General features: G+C 41.1%; 1 pseudogene; it reads right to left on the reverse strand.

Annotated features, from left to right (window-relative positions):
* Positions 1 to 9,498: 9,498 nt before the first annotated feature.
* LOC148013021 (uncharacterized) lies at positions 9,499 to 16,576 on the reverse strand (annotated as a pseudogene).
* Between the last annotated feature and the right edge of the window lie 3,882 nt (positions 16,577 to 20,458).

Here is a 20,458-nt window from a genome sequence, read left to right on the forward strand (position 1 = left end):
CTTGTCAATAGGCGAATCCCAACCTGTCTCAGATCTGATGCTAGAACGTGCACTAGTCAAAACCGTCTGCTGAATTTTCCCCTTGTTTGCCATCTCCATAGCATAGGTCCATAATGCTGACTGACTCTTTGAACCTTTCTTAATCTGGACTCCATATGCAGAGGCATCTCCTCTAGCTGCCACATAAGAAGTACGCGCAGCCATATCATCTACTAATTCATTCCGCCTTTCCCAAAATTGGTAGCGGAGCTCCTGTTTGAGTCAACCAGATCTTGCCATCTTGTTCCCAAAATACCAAATTCCTCCTCCTTGCATCTTGAAAAGATTCGCAATCCCTGCAATGCTGATGGTCCATACTATCACACCAAATACATCTTCGATCTCTCCTAGGTGCACTAGGAGCACTTCTAGGTGCACTAGAAGCACTAGTAGAAATAGTAGGTGCAGTCGAAGCAAACTGCTCTTTCAATTTTTCCACCAATTTTGCTTTAACTGACTCCAGTATCAAATCCGTTATGCCTTTGATTATGTCATCAAGAGAGGAAGGAACCAAAGGAGTGGATAGGAACAGCCCTAAACTCTAAATGCTGAAATATTTCAACAATAAACTCTATTGGCTGAAAGTTTTCAGCCGTCTGTGTCTCTGTAGGCTGATCATAATCAGCCGAAAACTCTGTTTGTTGAATTTCTTTAGCACTCAACACTTTTTGCTGAGTCACCTCAGCCTCTGACTTTATCTGTGACACAAAATCTGAAATTTCATGAAACATATCCAGGGACTGCACTGATACATCTCAATGACAACTCTGCATATCAGTTTTTAGCATATTTTTTATCTTTGTCATCGTATTTGCACAAACCATACTATCATACATCCCATCTATATGCTCATCATCCTCTAAAATACCTGCATTTTTTAAATCTTTCTCCTTCTTGCATATGTACTGCCTGGCAACTCTAGGAAACTTAGAAATCTTCTGATAACTCATCGAACTGTGTGCTGAAATTCCAACAAAATTGGAGGAGAAAACACTGCTCCCAGGAGGCGAGAACTCCAATCTCCTCTGCTCTCTACCACCGTCGTCTCGCGGGACAACGGTACCTAATGAAAACCCGAATCCCTCACAGTGGGCAAAGGCACATCTCAAAGAGTATCCCTGTTTCTAGCATGATTTACAAACACAGTCCTAACTAGACTGCTCTCATACCATCTTTACTGCGAATCTGTGCATAAGCAGACCTATCATCCATTACTTTCGTCTTCATGCACATCTCTCTGATGAATGGCTGTCCTAGGATTATGGGATAAGAGCATGAATCCTACACAAAGAAATGTTAATCCTCCTCTACCTCTCCAATAGAAATCCTGACACTGGGACAGGAAGCATACAAATCACTTGCAGTGTTGTTGGCGGCTCTTATACGCCACCCATGCTTTGTATCTATAGGCCATCTATTACTTTCATAAACTCCACGAACTATGAGATTAATCTCTGAACCATGATCCACCAAAGCAACATAAGGCACCTGTTTCTCTCCAATTTTTACCATTGTTTTTGTAGTTGCCCTAGCCCAATGACTCCGCGAAAAGTGATTGTGCGGTACCAAGTTAGGCTCATCAGTTTCAGCATAATGCATAGGCTGAACCCTCTTCTCTGTCTGCAGAAAAACGTAAGCATTCTCAACCATAACCTCATCCTCATCCTCATCCAACTCCCCAATCAAAACTCCCTGTGTATTAGTAGTAGGCAATGTATGTCTTTTCCTCTTCAGAACTTCTTGGAACTGATCTTGAAACTCTCTTTTTGAGATGCCCAAAACCTTAGAAATAGTAAAAGTCACCTCACTGCCAAGTATCTTATCATTAAAGGTTTTCTTCATATCTGTAGATGCCTCAATATCCGACATTAATCTAAATCCCGGTTGCTTTCTCTGTCTAGGTTCCTGCCTTTTCTCTTTCTTTTGAGCATCCTACATTTGTCCTTCTGGCCCTAGTCTCAAAGACGGCCTTGCAGTAGGTGGAGTAACAAACTCACCCCCTCTAGTCTTTTTAGCTGCATTTGGATTCTCTTCATCTCTCTTACGCTTCTCCTCAACATGTACATCTGCTCCCTGAGACTTAGCCAAGTAGGCATAAATAGTGTACTTGTCAATAGGCGAATCCCAACCTGTCTCAGATCTGATGCTAGAACGTGCACTAGTCAAAACCGTCTGCTGAATTTTCCCCTTGTTTGCCATCTCCATAGCATAGGTCCATAATGCTGACTGACTCTTTGAACCTTTCTTAATCTGGACTCCATATGCAGAGGCATCTCCTCTAGCTGCCACATAAGAAGTACGCGCAGCCATATCATCTACTAATTCATTCCGCCTTTCCCAAAATTGGTAGCGGAGCTCCTGTTTGAGTCAACCAGATCTTGCCATCTTGTTCCCAAAATACCAAATTCCTCCTCCTTGCATCTTGAAAAGATTCGCAATCCCTGCAATGCTGATGGTCCATACTATCACACCAAATACATCTTCGATCTCTCCTAGGTGCACTAGGAGCACTTCTAGGTGCACTAGAAGCACTAGTAGAAATAGTAGGTGCAGTCGAAGCAAACTGCTCTTTCAATTTTTCCACCAATTTTGCTTTAACTGACTCCAGTATCAAATCCGTTATGCCTTTGATTATGTCATCAAGAGAGGAAGGAACCAAAGGAGTGGATAGGAACAGCCCTAAACTCTAAATGCTGAAATATTTCAACAATAAACTCTATTGGCTGAAAGTTTTCAGCCGTCTGTGTCTCTGTAGGCTGATCATAATCAGCCGAAAACTCTGTTTGTTGAATTTCTTTAGCACTCAACACTTTTTGCTGAGTCACCTCAGCCTCTGACTTTATCTGTGACACAAAATCTGAAATTTCATGAAACATATCCAGGGACTGCACTGATACATCTCAATGACAACTCTGCATATCAGTTTTTAGCATATTTTTTATCTTTGTCATCGTATTTGCACAAACCATACTATCATACATCCCATCTATATGCTCATCATCCTCTAAAATACCTGCATTTTTTAAATCTTTCTCCTTCTTGCATATGTACTGCCTGGCAACTCTAGGAAACTTAGAAATCTTCTGATAACTCATCGAACTGTGTGCTGAAATTCCAACAAAATTGGAGGAGAAAACACTGCTCCCAGGAGGCGAGAACTCCAATCTCCTCTGCTCTCTACCACAATCGTCTCGCGGGACAACGGTACCTAATGAAAACCCGAATCCCTCACAGTCGGCAAAGGCACATCTCAAAGAGTATCCCTGTTTCTAGCATGATTTACAAACACAGTCCTAACTAGACTGCTCTCATACCATCTTTACTGCGAATCTGTGCATAAGCAGACCTATCATCCATTACTTTCGTCTTCATGCACATCTCTCTGATGAATGGCTGTCCTAGGATTATGGGATAAGAGCATGAATCCTACACAAAGAAATGTTAATCCTCCTCTACCTCTCCAATAGAAATCCTGACACTGGGACAGGAAGCATACAAATCACTTGCAGTGTTGTTGGCGGCTCTTATACGCCACCCATGCTTTGTATCTATAGGCCATCTATTACTTTCATAAACTCCACGAACTATGAGATTAATCTCTGAACCATGATCCACCAAAGCAACATAAGGCACCTGTTTCTCTCCAATTTTTACCATTGTTTTTGTAGTTGCCCTAGCCCAATGACTCCGCGAAAAGTGATTGTGCGGTACCAAGTTAGGCTCATCAGTTTCAGCATAATGCATAGGTTGAACCCTCTTCTCTGTCTGCAGAAAAACGTAAGCATTCTCAACCATAACCTCATCCTCATCCTCATCCAACTCCCCAATCAAAACTCCCTGTGTATTAGTAGTAGGCAATGTATGTCTTTTCCTCTTCAGAACTTCTTGGAACTGATCTTGAAACTCTCTTTTTGAGATGCCCAAAACCTTAGAAATAGTAAAAGTCACCTCACTGCCAAGTATCTTATCATTAAAGGTTTTCTTCATATCTGTAGATGCCTCAATATCCGACATTAATCTAAATCCCGGTTGCTTTCTCTGTCTAGGTTCCTGCCTTTTCTCTTTCTTTTGAGCATCCTACATTTGTCCTTCTGGCCCTAGTCTCAAAGACGGCCTTGCAGTAGGTGGAGTAACAAACTCACCCCCTCTAGTCTTTTTAGCTGCATTTGGATTCTCTTCATCTCTCTTACGCTTCTCCTCAACATGTACATCTGCTCCCTGAGACTTAGCCAAGTAGGCATAAATAGTGTACTTGTCAATAGGCGAATCCCAACCTGTCTCAGATCTGATGCTAGAACGTGCACTAGTCAAAACCGTCTGCTGAATTTTCCCCTTGTTTGCCATCTCCATAGCATAGGTCCATAATGCTGACTGACTCTTTGAACCTTTCTTAATCTGGACTCCATATGCAGAGGCATCTCCTCTAGCTACCACATAAGAAGTACGCGCAGCCATATCATCTACTAATTCATTCCGCCTTTCCCAAAATTGGTAGCGGAGCTCCTGTTTGAGTCAACCAGATCTTGCCATCTTGTTCCCAAAATACCAAATTCCTCCTCCTTGCATCTTGAAAAGATTCGCAATCCCTGCAATGCTGATGGTCCATACTATCACACCAAATACATCTTCGATCTCTCCTAGGTGCACTAGGAGCACTTCTAGGTGTACTAGAAGCACTAGTAGAAATAGTAGGTGCAGTCGAAGCAAACTGCTCTTTCAAATTTTCCACCAATTTTGCTTTAACTGACTCCAGTATCAAATCTGTTATGCCTTTGATTATGTCATCAAGAGAGGAAGGAACCAAAGGAGTGGATAGGAACAGCCCTAAACTCTAAATGCTGAAATATTTCAACAATAAACTCTATTGGCTGAAAGTTTTCAGCCGTCTGTGTCTCTGTAGGCTGATCATAATCAGCTGAAAACTCTGTTTGTTGAATTTCTTTAGCACTCAACACTTTTTGCTGAGTCACCTCAGCCTCTGACTTTATCTGTGACACAAAATCTGAAATTTCATGAAACATATCCAGGGACTGCACTGATACATCTCAATGACAACTCTGCATATCAGTTTTCAGCATATTTTTTATCTTTGTCATCGTATTTGCACAAACCATACTATCATACATCCCATCTATATGCTCATCATCCTCTAAAATACCTGCATTTTTTAAATCTTTCTCCTTCTTGCATATGTACTGCCTGGCAACTCTAGGAAACTTAGAAATCTTCTGATAACTCATCGAACTGTGTGCTGAAATTCCAACAAAATTGGAGGAGAAAACACTGCTCCTAGGAGGCGAGAACTCCAATCTCCTCTGCTCTCTACCACCGTCGTCTCGCGGGACAACGGTACCTAATGAAAACCCGAATCCCTCACAGTGGGCAAAGGCACATCTCAAAGAGTATCCCTGTTTCTAGCATGATTTACAAACACAGTCCTAACTAGACTGCTCTCATACCATCTTTACTGCGAATCTGTGCATAAGCAGACCTATCATCCATTACTTTCGTCTTCATGCACATCTCTCTGATGAATGGCTGTCCTAGGATTATGGGATAAGAGCATGAATCCTACACAAAGAAATGTTAATCCTCCTCTACCTCTCCAATAGAAATCCTGACACTGGGACAGGAAGCATACAAATCACTTGCAGTGTTGTTGGCGGCTCTTATACGCCACCCATGCTTTGTATCTATAGGCCATCTATTACTTTCATAAACTCCACGAACTATGAGATTAATCTCTGAACCATGATCCACCGAAGCAACATAAGGCACCTGTTTCTCTCCAATTTTTACCATTGTTTTTGTAGTTGCCCTAGCCCAATGACTCCGCGAAAAGTGATTGTGCGGTACCAAGTTAGGCTCATCAGTTTCAGCATAATGCATAGGCTGAACCCTCTTCTCTGTCTGCAGAAAAACGTAAGCATTCTCAACCATAACCTCATCCTCATCCTCATCCAACTCCCCAATCAAAACTCCCTGTGTATTAGTAGTAGGCAATGTATGTCTTTTCCTCTTCAGAACTTCTTGGAACTGATCTTGAAACTCTCTTTTTGAGATGCCCAAAACCTTAGAAATAGTAAAAGTCACCTCACTGCCAAGTATCTTATCATTAAAGGTTTTCTTCATATCTGTAGATGCCTCAATATCCGACATTAATCTAAATCCCGGTTGCTTTCTCTGTCTAGGTTCCTGCCTTTTCTCTTTCTTTTGAGCATCCTACATTTGTCCTTCTGGCCCTAGTCTCAAAGACGGCCTTGCAGTAGGTGGAGTAACAAACTCACCCCCTCTAGTCTTTTTAGCTGCATTTGGATTCTCTTCATCTCTCTTACGCTTCTCCTCAACATGTACATCTGCTCCCTGAGACTTAGCCAAGTAGGCATAAATAGTGTACTTGTCAATAGGCGAATCCCAACCTGTCTCAGATCTGATGCTAGAACGTGCACTAGTCAAAACCGTCTGCTGAATTTTCCCCTTGTTTGCCATCTCCATAGCATAGGTCCATAATGCTGACTGACTCTTTGAACCTTTCTTAATCTGGACTCCATATGCAGAGGCATCTCCTCTAACTGGCACATAAGAAGTACGCGCAGCCATATCATCTACTAATTCATTCCGCCTTTCCCAAAATTGGTAGCGGAGCTCCTGTTTGAGTCAACCAGATCTTGCCATCTTGTTCCCAAAATACCAAATTCCTCCTCCTTGCATCTTGAAAAGATTCGCAATCCCTGCAATGCTGATGGTCCATACTATCACACCAAATACATCTTCGATCTCTCCTAGGTGCACTAGGAGCACTTCTAGGTGCACTAGAAGCACTAGTAGAAATAGTAGGTGCAGTCGAAGCAAACTGCTCTTTCAATTTTTCCACCAATTTTGCTTTAACTGACTCCAGTATCAAATCCGTTATGCCTTTGATTATGTCATCAAGAGAGGAAGGAACCAAAGGAGTGGATGATTTTGGAGCAGAAGGAGTCGACATCGATATTGGAACAGGAGGATTAGAAATAGTTGGCACTGGCATAGACCAAGTAACTGATTGAGGAAGAGAAGCAATGATAGGGGTAGGAGCAGACATAGGAGCAGAAGACGGCGTCAATGTCATAGATCCATTCTGTAGGCGGGTCTTCCATATCCGCCTCTTGGTCAAAGTCAAGATCGCATCTTGGGCATCTTGCCAATCTGTTTTAAGACCCATAGGCTTCGTGGGATCCTCAATAAGGTCTCCTAATTCTTCTTGAAGAGGAGGATCTGCAGCTTGTAAGAAAAGCTCAACTTTCTCAACATCCAATGGTCTTTGTTCAATAGCATCAAACTGACCATACCTCTCTTCAAATTCTCGTATCAATTCTAAAGCAGCTAGACCTTTGTTTGGTATGTAGACCCACTCTCGGAATGACCGCTGTGTAGCCATCCCAAAGTCCTCAAGAAAATACTCATCTTTCAGGGCCTTTTTAAAATCTTGCCAATACGAATTTTGAAGGAAAAGATCAGTCACTTTTACCCTCAAGGCATGTGTGACAAGGCAAAGAAAATATTTACTCATAAGTCCTATCGGTACTCCAAAAAATCCCATCTTAATCTCATACGTCTTCAAATAAGCTGATACATTACGGCCATCAAATAGCTTGTTTTCATTCTCAACTGCTTCAATCACCTTAGTCGCGTTGATTACATTCTCTTGCTCTGAATATAGTTGCCTTTGTTGAGACAATTGTTGTTGATGTAACTGCTGATGCTACTGCATATACAATTGTGTCTGCCGATTTTGAAGCTGCATATACATAGACATATTTTGCAAAATTTGCTTTAAATCATCCGTAGAAGTACTTGAAGCAGAAGTCAATGATGGAGTCAAAGTAGAGGACAAAGAAGGAATCGTAGAAGAGGTTGAAATTGATGCTGAAGTATCTCCCATCTTGAAATTTTTTTAATGCAACGCTTTCACATCGGCTTCACCAAAGATGTTGAAGGGTTTTCGAAAGCAAAGTTGCAACCACAAAGGTTCTTAAGAAATTCCAAGATACAAGATCAATCAAGCGAGATCAGGCTATGCAGTAGTAAACTCCAGAATCTTCATATTGAATGCAAAGATTGTTGATTTAACATACATCTGAGAGATTTCCCTAATCTGCCCAGTGCAGCTTAGTCTCAATTAAAGCTTCGAACAATGAGTCTTGCTAAGAAGATGCTTAGGTATATCCAAAACCACGCATATACATGATGTCAAAGTGATATAATGAACAAGAAGCAGAAGATTTAGGAGTCCATTCCTAATTATTGCTTGGATCCAAAGTGCAGGAAATCTATATTTGAAAACAAAGAGGAGGCACTTTAAGAATCCAATCGTGCAAGATGTTTTGCAAAATTCCTCAATCCCGAAGGTTGTCAAATGCAGGCACTTACTTCCTTAGGTGTTAGAAGGGATTAGGATGATGACAATAAATCTCATGTTACTGTTATACCTATCTCAATCTGCAAAATTCTCATAGCCTTGACCCTGCGTGCACCTTTACTGACAGGCTGTGTGGAAGAAAGTATCTTGGGCACAGCCTCTTAGAGCACCAAAGATCCATCAGCACGATTAACGAATCACAAATACATTCCAGAAGAAATCAATGGCATAATGTATCCCTCTTACAGAGTCAACAAGCCTCCATACATCAGACCTTTGCCTCAATTCTTGCCTTGCCTGTAATTCTCTCTTATCGCAGGTAAAGTACAGTTCTTAGTATTGCTCTGCTAATTGTACATGGCTTTTATGCATTCCTTCAATTCTGAGGCTTTGTCTCAAAAGCATAATCTGCATATATTTTGTACTGTATCTCTGGATCAATGAAGGATTGAACAATAGATTTGGAATCTTGAAACGATCAGCTCCAATCTCAGTTACTTGTCCATCAGGTAGCTCCTATGGTGTTGTCGGAATATTTGCATATGCAGCCTCATCAAAGCTTGATTCTGGAACACGACAGACATATTCTTTTATATTAGTTACATGTATCTGCGGTAGCTCTCTGTTGTATTTGGTAAATTCACATTCAGAACCTCGAACTCTCCTTGGCGTACTTCCTTTCGTTTTAAAGGGAAAGCGTGGTCTAATCTCAACTCCTCTGTTTTCCAGTGTTTTCAAAAGGCAGTCTGTTAAAACCTCACCACCAATTGGAGATGACACTATTCCCTTCAATCTACAACTAATGATGTTGCTTGGCCTGTTTTGGATCTGCCAGCATATTTACTATGGCAGTATCAATAGCATCTTGGTTCTCTGTTCTTGATGCCCTTGTTCCCTGTCTCTTTTGCTATGGCCAAGTGATCACCTGTTATCATCTTCACATTGACACCTAAGTTCAAAGCTCACTGATTGGTCTCAGCACTATCATGTCGTGTGGAGGATCAAAAAGGGGTAATAGACCACAAAACCGCCAGGCGCCACCAGGACTCTCTTTATTCCTTTCAGGCACTTCCTGTAAGGCAACAGCAAGTGATCGCAAGGCCCCGTTCAGCGAATTTGTCAATCACTGCATGAACTCTCCCTTCAATCTCTGCTTCGTTATGAGCTAAATCAAAGTATCTGCTCTCGTGCACCCTTGCTAGCCCTGAACCATTGTCCACCAGCATCCATGTCTGTAAGAGCTGTTCTCTCGTGAGCACTAAAGCCTTACAGCCTGTATTTGCAGGAGCTTTCTCTTTCTGCCAGATTCCATCCCAAAAAAAAACATCTTCCCCCCTTTTTGCATACAACACATAGCTTTTTTTTTACAGAAAAGCGGCCCCAACATCTGCACTACCGATCCTTTTTGGTTCCATCCACAATTTTGGCTTTCCGAAGTAGTTGTGTGGTTCTGAATGATGCGTCATCTCTGATAAAACTCCACCATAGCATTGTCAAGGGTATAGTGGTTGCATGCCAAAGAGAGTGAGCATCAAAAGCACCCCATACAGGGGGGGGGGGAAATCGTATATCTCAAGAAGCATGGCAAGTGCACCAACCAGAACCACAAACCAGAGTTTGAATCTTGCAGGATGGCAATGCGCAGCCTAGAATGTCCACAAAAGCAATTGTAGCACTCCCATTACCACACACACCTTCATGTTCCAGCCATAATCAAAGTCATAAAAGTTGAGATAGAGAATGTGTGTAGTTACAAAGGCTATTACTAGAGCGGCAACCATCACACAGGCTGCCTCAACTGTCAAAATCAATGTTCGAAAATAGCAACTATAAGGGACAGTCCTATTAGAGCAACACTAGAGGAGTAATCTAGTTTTTCTATAAAAAATTTGTGTCTCTGGCATGGAAGACTGCAGTCCAAAGCCATGAATTTGCAGAGGCTAAACCATATACAGTCCATAAATCACTATACTAATAGTAAGGTCCTTTCATGCCTTGTGGCCATTGTGGCAGCTTGAAATGCACGAGGAGGAGATATGAAACACAGCCTTGGACATGTAAAGCTAGATTGGCAATTGAAAAAAAACAATTGCAATAGGCTCCTGGAGGCTAAGCATACGCTTAAAAGGCCATTTTCCATAATACTTGACAGGTGGTTGCCCTTCCCTCTATCTATCAGCTTCTCTCCACGTCATGCATTGATATCGGCACTCATTTGTGCAATGCCAAGCTATCCATTCATCATAGGGACACTTGCTCTTAGAACTGTTTGAACCATAACCATTAACATAAAATCTACATCTTGAAAAGCAACTGCTGTTGATGCAGCCTGTTTTCTCACATATTTCCACACAAGACTTGTATGTAGAATCCTGGCCTCCAATGCTGCTTTCACAGATTGAGACGATGCAGGAAGCCAAAAAAAGCCATAGAAGACATCGCATGCCCACCATTGTTGAAGGAGGATCTATCAGGTGCAACCCTAGCTGAAAGGGTAGGCAGCAGAAGACCCTTCTCTCTACTATACTGCCCACGCAGAACAAAATGCAAACACAACGACTAAGTATGTACAAAGTAACAAATGTCACACACACAAACTTTTTTGTGGATTCCACACCTTGGATGCGCAGCAGCACGACATCCACCCCCTCTAATCCTACGCATGCTACGGATGGGCCAACTATCCATGATCATTGTCGTCAAGATCCACATACAGATCAATCTCTTCATTGTGTATTTCCGGTATATTAGCAAGGTTATCTATCATATCATTTGTCTCTTCTACTGGTGTTTCTTCTGGTTGCTCTTCTCTTGCAAATTCTTCCAATGCATAATCCTCATCATCTCTTTTCTTGAAAATCCTGATTCTTTTTCCTGCAAGGGGCACTCTAAGCACTGTCCCATCCAATTCTCCTAGCTCATATGTTGCATTGTCAAAGACATGTCTGGCTATGTATGGCCCAAACCATCTTTTCACCATCTTCCTAAGTGTCGTATGCTAATTTTCAAGGCTGCTATCAAAGACTAATACCGAGTCTTCCTCTTCTATTGCTCTAGGCTACAAGTGAAGCCTGTTGTCAAACCCGTCCTTATTTCTAAGTCTAGCAACCTTCAACCTGTCAATAGCTAGCTGAATATCCTCTGGTTTTCTCTCCAACTGTCGGATCCGAAGAGCTAAGAGCTCCTCTCAATAGCTAGCGGAATATCCTCTAGTCTTCTCTCCAACTGCCAGATCCGAAAAGCTAAGAGCTCCTCTCTCATCAAATTCTCCTGCCAAGGTAAAACTAACCAAGTCAAAGCACAAGTCTCACTCAGCATAACCGGTTTGTGACCATACATCAACTCTACGGGCATATATCCTATGGTAACACTGTGAGTCGTACGATCAGCCCACAAAGCAAATGGTAGAAGTCTCGGCCATTCTCCAATCCGTCCTGTGCATACTTTGTCTAATGCTTTCACTATCGGCGGATGCCCTCTTTCACTCTTTCCATTTCCCTCTGGATTGTATGCAGTGGTTAGAGCCAACTTCATTCCTAGTTGAGAGAAAAACTCCCTAGCTTTATCCATATCCAATTCATCACGATCTGCAGTGATCTTAGCCACACACCCATACTTGTAGAAAATTTCTTCCAATAAGAACTTACACACTACACTAGTGGTCTTTGTTTTCAAAGGTCTGCTCTCAACATGATTGGTAAGATCCTCTCTAGCCAAAACAATATATCTCATCTGCGATAGACCCATCGGCATAGTAACCAAGTAAACTACCTAGTTATAATGAATGCATAGCGGATAGGTCGGATGAAGCTCATCTCCATGACGCACTACGGAATACATCTAATAGTCTCTGCAAGTCTCTACAAAGCGAGAAACATCTCTGTACATACCTTTCCCCCAATATTTCTCCTTGATTTTCTCAAAAGTAGCCCACACTTCTCTATGACCAGCCTAAGGACTCTCATGAAACTCTCTTATCACCTGTACCTAGGTCTCTTTATTGCAGACAACCCGCAAGGGTAATCCACCTCTTTTCTTCGGGTGCTTCCAAAGAAATCTGTCCTTGAGAAAATAACAATAGGTGTTTCTTCTGATCTTCTTGAATTCTTTGTCTATCCATTCATCTCTTTTTCTTAGTGTAGTAAGGTACTTGCCGATCTACAACCAATCTTGAACATCGAGTTCTTCTATGAAAGCCACAATATCATAGACATGCCAAACATGATCAACCATAGCGGCTGAAATTTCTGCATCATCCTCTTCTCCAAGTAGTGTCTCCTCATCATCATATCTGGTTCTAGACATCATATCCGCCACTGGATTATCCTTCCCTGCTATGTGTTTAAATTCTGGATTTAATGACTTGATGTATGCAATCCATCTCAGCATAGCTATATCCGGAGTAGAGCAACTCGTAATCATACCTATCAATAGTAAGCAATCTGTCTCTACCACAACTGGGGCTCCAATAAAATACTCCTTGTCACATTTAAGAGCCGTAACAATTCCCAGTAATTCCCTCTTGATTTGCGGATACCTCCTCTATCTCTCGTTTAGGACTTTTGCCCCAAACTGAATAGCGTATCTTTTTCTATCTGCATCATCTTGACCCATAGCCCAACCTATGCCAATTGGACTAGTGTCAACTGTCAATACAATAGGCCTTCCGCAATTATAATCCGCTTTCCTGAGAGTAGGAGCAATCTACAATAACTTCTTCAATTTCCGCATGGCTCTAGTGTGGCTCTCATCCCAATAAAATTTCTGCCCCTTTCGAAGCAACTGATATAAACAATCTGCTATGTGTTCAAAATGGGGTATCCAAATCATGTAAAACACACAGACTCCAATGAATCTTTGTACCTCTGAAGTGGTAGAACAATGCTTCGTAATCTTTCCTATAGCATCCACCTTCTCAGGTGAAGGTTTCTAGCCATAATACCCACACATATGTCCAACAATAACAACCTCATTTACTCCAAAAATAGATTTCTGCCCTGATAGTGTCAAGTTCACTTCTTCTAACCTGGCCAAAATCTTTTCACAAGCTGCAATATGATCAGCCACAAAGTATCTGCATCCCTGCTCATTTAGACTCTCATTCTTCTCTTCTTCTGCACACCCCTTAATGGGCACATCATCCAAGAAAGGCATGGTAAGCTGAGGTATGTACTCATGAAGGACCTTACACATTGCATTCATCATATGTGTAACACAATTAGTGGCACCTTGAGGCAAGGTACACATTCTAACAAGCCCAATAGGAGTTCTCAGAGTGGTTATGTCCCTGCTTTTCAAGGCCAGCTGAAACTGATCATATCCCGAATACAAGTCACCTAAAGAATGGATGGCACGTCCAGTAAATGCTTCTGCAAACTCATCCACAATTGGACCTACACCAATATTCCTAATAGTAACTTTGTTTACTGGGTGCATGTCATGTATAAATCGGAGAGTACCATTCTTCTTTGGAACCGTAAACCACCTATTTGAGTATGGTGCAAATGAAGGCTTTAGGATTCTCATCGTGATTTTCTCATTCAGCAAGTCAATTAGCTTTGGTAGATGTGCTCTAGGCACTGGACTAGGTCGGAGGTTCCATGGAATATGAGGAATAGTAAAGATCACCATAGGGGCAACAATATCCGAATTCACACATTCAATCTCATGCGAGAAGAAAGCAAACCCCCTTCCATGTCGCTCAAGCATATCCTGAAAGCATTGCTTCTCTGATGGTAGCAAAAAATCACCATTTCCAATTTTTAATTTAGCAAGAGACTCTGCTGAAAATTTATGGCCTATATGCTCTGGGTTCCTCAAAATTGGCTACTTGGCAACCCTCTCTATTTGCTGATCATTGTCAAGTGGAAGCGGTCCAGCTACCTGCTTCACCTTCTTATCCACAGTCTTGTATTTCGTGTCAGCCTTGGCTTCATTATGATCCTCTGCACTACTCAAATCTTGCTGTAAAATCAGTAATTCTGCCCTCTGGTGGTGGCAGAATATCCTTAGCCCTCTGCTCTATGGACTGTCAAGATTGTGGGAGAGAAGGAAGGAGTCTCGCTTGAAGCTTTCTTGCTTGCACAATGGGGGAAGACACACAAGGGTGGAGGCTGAAAACAGTTTTCCTCTTCTTAGTTGTGTAAGCCAAAAGAACTCTTTTACAAAGAAATAGAAGAACCCTATATATGGGTCTCAAACCAAACTCAACTAACTAAGGTGGCATACTAACTGAGCCACGAACTAGAGTAGATAAGGATAGCTATCATGTAGCTATTATTCATGGGCGGTGTACCAACCGCGTCTGCAACAACTGACAAGTCGGTGACATAAATACACAACGGTCACCCTGGCGTATCACGAGTGGAGCTCGATATCTCAACATGGACTACATAGGAACAGTCCTAAACTCTGGATGCTGAAATATTTCAGCACTAAACTCTATTGGCTGAAAGGTTTCAGCCCTTTGTGTCTTTGTAGGCTGATCATAATCAGGCGAAAACTCTGTTTGCTAAATTTCTTCAGCACTCAACACTTTTTGCTGAGTCACCTCAGCCTCTGACTCTATCTATGACACAAAATTTGAAATTTCATGAAACATGTCCAAGGACTGCACTGATACACTTCTGTGACAACTCTGCATATCACTTTTCAGCATATTTTCCATCTCTGTCATCGTATCTGCACAAACCATACTATCATACATCCCATCTATATGCTAAGAAGATGCTTAGGTATATCCAAAACCACGCATATACATAATGTCAAAGTGATATAATGAAAAAGAAGCAGAAGATTTAGGAGTCCATTCCTAATTATTGCTTGGATCCAAAGTGCAGGAAATCTGGATTTGAAAACAAAGAGGAGGCACTTTAGGACTCCAATCGTGTAAGATGTTTTGCAAAATTCCTCAATCCTGAATGCCTTCAAATGCAGGCGCTTACTTCCTTAGGAGTTAGAAGAGATTAGGATGATGACAATAAATCTCATGTTACTGTTATATCTATCTCAATCTGAAAAATGCTCATAGCTGAAGACTTGCTTGGCCCTGCGTGCACCTTTACTGACAGGCTGTGTGGAAGAAAGTATCTTAGGCACAGCCTCTTAGAGCACCAAAGATCCATCAGCACGATTAACGAATCACAAATACATTCCAGAAGAAATCAATGGCATAATGTATCCCTCTTATAGAGTCAACGAGCCGCCATACATCAGACATTTGCCTCAGTTCTTTCCTTGCCTGTACTTCTCTCTGATTGCAGGTAAAGTACAGTTCTTAGTATTGCTTTGCAAATTGTACATGGCTTTTATGCATTCCTTCAATTCTGAGGCTGTGTCTCAAAAGCATAATCTGCATATACTTTGTACTATATCTCTGGATCAATGAAGGATTGAACAACAGATCTGGAATCTTGAAACGGTCAGCTCCAATCTCAATTACTTGTCCATCAGGTAGCTCCTAAGGTGTTGTCGGAATATTTGCATATGCAGCCTCATCAGAGCTTGATTCTAGAACACGGCAGAGAGGTTCTTTTATATTAGTTGCATGTATCTCTGGTAGCTCTGTGTTGTATTTGGTAAATTCACATTCACAACCTCGAAGGGAAAGCATGGTCTGATCTCAACTCCTCTATTTTCTAGTGTTTTCAAAAGGAAGTCTGTTAAAACCTCACCACCAATTGGAGATGACACTATTCCCTTCAATCTACAACTAATGATGTCTCTCCGCCTGTTTTGGATCTGCGAGCATATTTACTATGGCAGTATCAATAGCATCTTGGTTCTCTGTTCTTGATGCCCTTGCTCCCTGTCTCTTTTGCTATGGCCAACTGATCACCTGTTATCATCTTCACATTGACACCTAAGTTCAAAGCTCGCGGATTGGTCTTAGCACTGTCATGTCATGGAGGATCAAAAAGGGGTAATAGACCACAAAACCACCACGCGCCACCAAGACTCTCTTTATTCCTTTCAGGCACTTCTTGTAAGGCAACAACAAGTGATCGCAAGCCCCCGTTCAACGAATTTGTCAATCACTGTATGTACTCTCCCTTCAATCTCTGCTTCGTTATGAGCTAAATCAAGTATCTGCTCTCGTGCACCCTTGCTAGCCCTGAACCATTGTCCACCAGCATCCATGTCTGTAAGAGCTGTTCTCTCGTGAGCACTAAAGCCTTAGAGCCTGTATTTGCAGGAGCTTTTTCTTTCTGCCAGATTCCATCCCAAAAAAAAACATCTTCCCCCCTTTTTGCATACAACACACAGCTTTTTTTTTACAGAAAAGCGGCCCCAACATCTGCACTACCGATCCTTTTTGGTTCCATCCACAATTTTGGCTTTCCGAAGCAGTTGTGTGGTTCTGAATGATGCGTCATCTCTGATAAAACTCCACCATAGCATTGTCAAGGGTATAGTGGTTGCATGCCAAAGAGAGTGAGCATCAAAAGCACCCCATATAGGGGGGGAAATCATATATCTCAAGAAGCATGGAAAGTGCACCAACCAGAACCACAAACCAGAGTTTGAATCTTGCAGGATGGCGAATATACCCAGCCCAGAATGTCCACAAAAGCAATTATAGCACTCCCATTACCACACACACCTTCATGTTCCAGCCATAATCAAAGTCATAAAATTTGAGATAGAGAATGTGTGTAGTTACAAAGGCTATTACTGGAGCAGCAACCATCACACGGGCTGCCTCAACCCTCAAAATCAATGTTTGAATAATAGCAACTATAAGCTATCAATTTTCAAAAAAGCCATTATTAACTTGATAACATCTTTATCATATATATTATCAAATTTTATAAGTAAATAAGGACTTTAGGACTACCAAAACATGTTAGACTTTGGAGATTTTAGCTAAAAAGGAGGAGAGAACCATGAAGTGGACTCTATTATCTCCAAAAAGGAGGAGACAAGATTACTATATTCTTGCACATGCAAAAAACTCTCTTTGGTCATTTCCTTAATCCCATGGATTAACAAAATTCCATTTTTAAAAGTGTTTTTGGCCCTAATGATGCACCATCATACGTGTGAAACCTTGTTGTATAGTGAGTCTTGAGGTGTGGATATTCAACCCAAAGAAAAATTGCAAGGAGCCCAATAAGCAAGACTTGAGCCATGAGGAGCGAAAGAACTCAAGAATAAATCAAGTGATGAGTGAAAGATGAAAGTTGAAGAGCCAATGCAAAAAATATGTACTAGAATCTCTACAATCATTATTTACTTATGATTAGCATTTCAAGTGCTACACAATCTATGAGTGTTGAAAAGAAATGAAAGCTTGCTTACGATACTATACACTTGCACAAAATTAAAATCAAGGAAAAGTGTGATTCTTTGTCATCATGTGATTGTGGGAATTAGAACCAATAGAAACACAAAGTCCAGGGACACATAGGAAATCCATAAGCACTTATCCTTGAAAAGAGACCTACGAGTCATAACTTTCTTTTTTTATCCAACTCTTAATCTTTTTCACACATTGGAAACCCTACTGCAAGTTGGAAGTGTTGGACAAACAATGATCATGGATCCTTTCCAACACACTACATGTTGAGATATGCAAGCTTAGTATACCTACTACCTACCAACATGATAATTATGTGTGTATAGATGTCTATCATGTGTATATCTTTAATAAGTCAATAGCTAACGTAACTAGATTTAGTAAACTCTTAGTCACTAGTCACTTAGATCTAAGTTAGATGTACTTTGGTTTTTTAGTGTGATGAATAATAATGATAAATCTCACTGAGAACTATCTGTTGTCTATTGCTCGTATCTCTTTCTCATGTCTCTACATGGTATCAAAGTTATGAACCCCATGACCTCATGAAGCAATGGAACCTTGACAAGCCTGGAAGCTCGATAGAGAGTAGGAGCTTGAGTACAGAGCTATGAGCTAGATCTAAAATCTCTACAATAGAGTAATGGTAGCCATGATGTATACTTCAAGTGATATGAATTAGAGAGATATGAGTCCTATCAATGTAAGAGCTGAATGAGGCTTATTGGGTTATTTGTCATGTGTTCAAGCTCTTAAAGTGAGCATATGATTAAAGAGGAGCAGTTGAAAAATCATTAAGTTGAAATGATTGAGCATGTTTCTATTTGATGCAAATGAGGAAAGAATGACTATTGGATATCTTGGCAAAGGTGAATGGCATATGAGGCATGATTGAGCTATACTTGAAGCTCATTGTTTTAGTGTGCATATCAATGTGAATGCTCATTAGTAAGATTGTGGAAAATAGTAAGTACTCACCTCCTAGAAGCATGTGTGAATGCTGGAAACTATGCTTGTTTTAGGCAGCAAGAAATTGACAATACTAACCAGTACAACAAGCATTGATTTCTTCATGCAAACATCAGATTTTTAGTGTTAGCATGTTGGTTGAGTAGCCCTACTACTGAGGCTTGGCATTTGGAAAAAGTTTTGATCATTGCAAGAGTAGATTCAGCACTGATTGTGCTTAGTTACAATTGTCAGAGAGAGAACTAGGGAGAGAGAAGACTGCAGAAGAGAGAGAAAGACTGCAGGAAGAGAGAGAAGAAGAGTGAAGAGGAGAGAGAAAGACTATATTTAGAGAGAGAAAGACAGGAAAGAAGGGAGAGAAAGACTGTAATTGTATTAATGTGTCAAAAAGATGTGTAAAATTACATGTCCTCTCCTTTTATACCAATGTCAGTGTGACATGGCATAATATCAATATTATTTAAACTAATTCCTTTTTCTCAGCTTCTTACAATCCATCCCCATTCAAAAATGAAGTTTTTGTCCTCAAAAACAAAGATCGGACTTATTGGTATAGCCAAGTAGTGGGCTGCAGAGTACTACTCTGTACGGCATTACAAGTGGTAAAAGAAAAGATTACCTAATATTCAATAGTAGTACTAGTCTATGCAGAGGATCAAAATCAGCCTGTAGCCACCCATATCAAAAGGAAAAGTGGTATCGCTACCATGCATTGGATCAACTTTCATAAGGTCATAGTCAAGTACAACCGGAAGCTTGATCATCATGATGGTATTCACTAACTCTTCCATAAGCCTCTCAGGTATCACCATGTTCTATATGACTAAAGAATATGAGGTTGAAGTCACCATTGCATGGACTGCATCAACCCCTAAGTGCTGTATATTCATGGACCCTGCATTCTTAGTGATGTCCAAGCATTTAAACTGTAGGTCTATGGACTGACGGGGCTCCCGTATGGTGTCATGATAATCCAAATCCACATGCTGCCCATGATCTACTTTCTTGAACTGAGGTTCTTGTTGTGGATCCATAGCAAAATGGTCTTCAACAAGATCTTCTCTATCCTTTGCATCATAATATTCAAATACCAAGAATATTTTGGCAGTCTTTGCCCTGCATGTGGCTTGGTGATTACAAGATAGTGGCTTAGCACATCGATAGCATAAGCCCGTAGCATGCAGTTCCTGTATCATATCACTAGTAAGGTGTCTAACGCGTTTAGCCTTAGATAGCAATTTGCACACATGCTCATCACCATTGGTCAGCTCTATAATAGTTGTGACATGCTGTTCATAGTCATCTTGTTGCTCATGTACAACAGATGGCTGTCCATGCTCATGGCCATAATGCTCATGCTGTCCATACTACATATGGTGATAATAGCCCTACTGCGCATCAGAGAGACAGTTTGGTTGAGCATATGCATTTGCTTCCACTGATGTTTGTTGCTCACGTATATAAGCATGCTACCTTTGATCATTGATCCCACAGCATTGGTCATGGTGTCCATAATCTCTATGAGAATATATGTCACAAAAATGTTCATGCTACTGTCCAAATACATCTATTTGCTGTTGCCTACTACCAAAACTTTGGTCATATTGTTGCCCATAAACATGCTGCCCAAGATTACATGATGACTTTCCAACATGATTACAATGATGTTCTTGTATCCTAGGCTGTCCATAAGCATGATAATTGTCAAGTCCATGAGTATAGGTATTGGCATGATGTCGGTCATAATCACTTGC

The sequence above is a fragment of the Lygodium microphyllum genome, chromosome 26 (genome assembly GCF_053477565.2).
Source record: "Lygodium microphyllum isolate KBCC chromosome 26, Lygodium_microphyllum_v1.1.10, whole genome shotgun sequence".
NCBI classification, from domain to species: domain Eukaryota; kingdom Viridiplantae; phylum Streptophyta; class Polypodiopsida; order Schizaeales; family Lygodiaceae; genus Lygodium; species Lygodium microphyllum.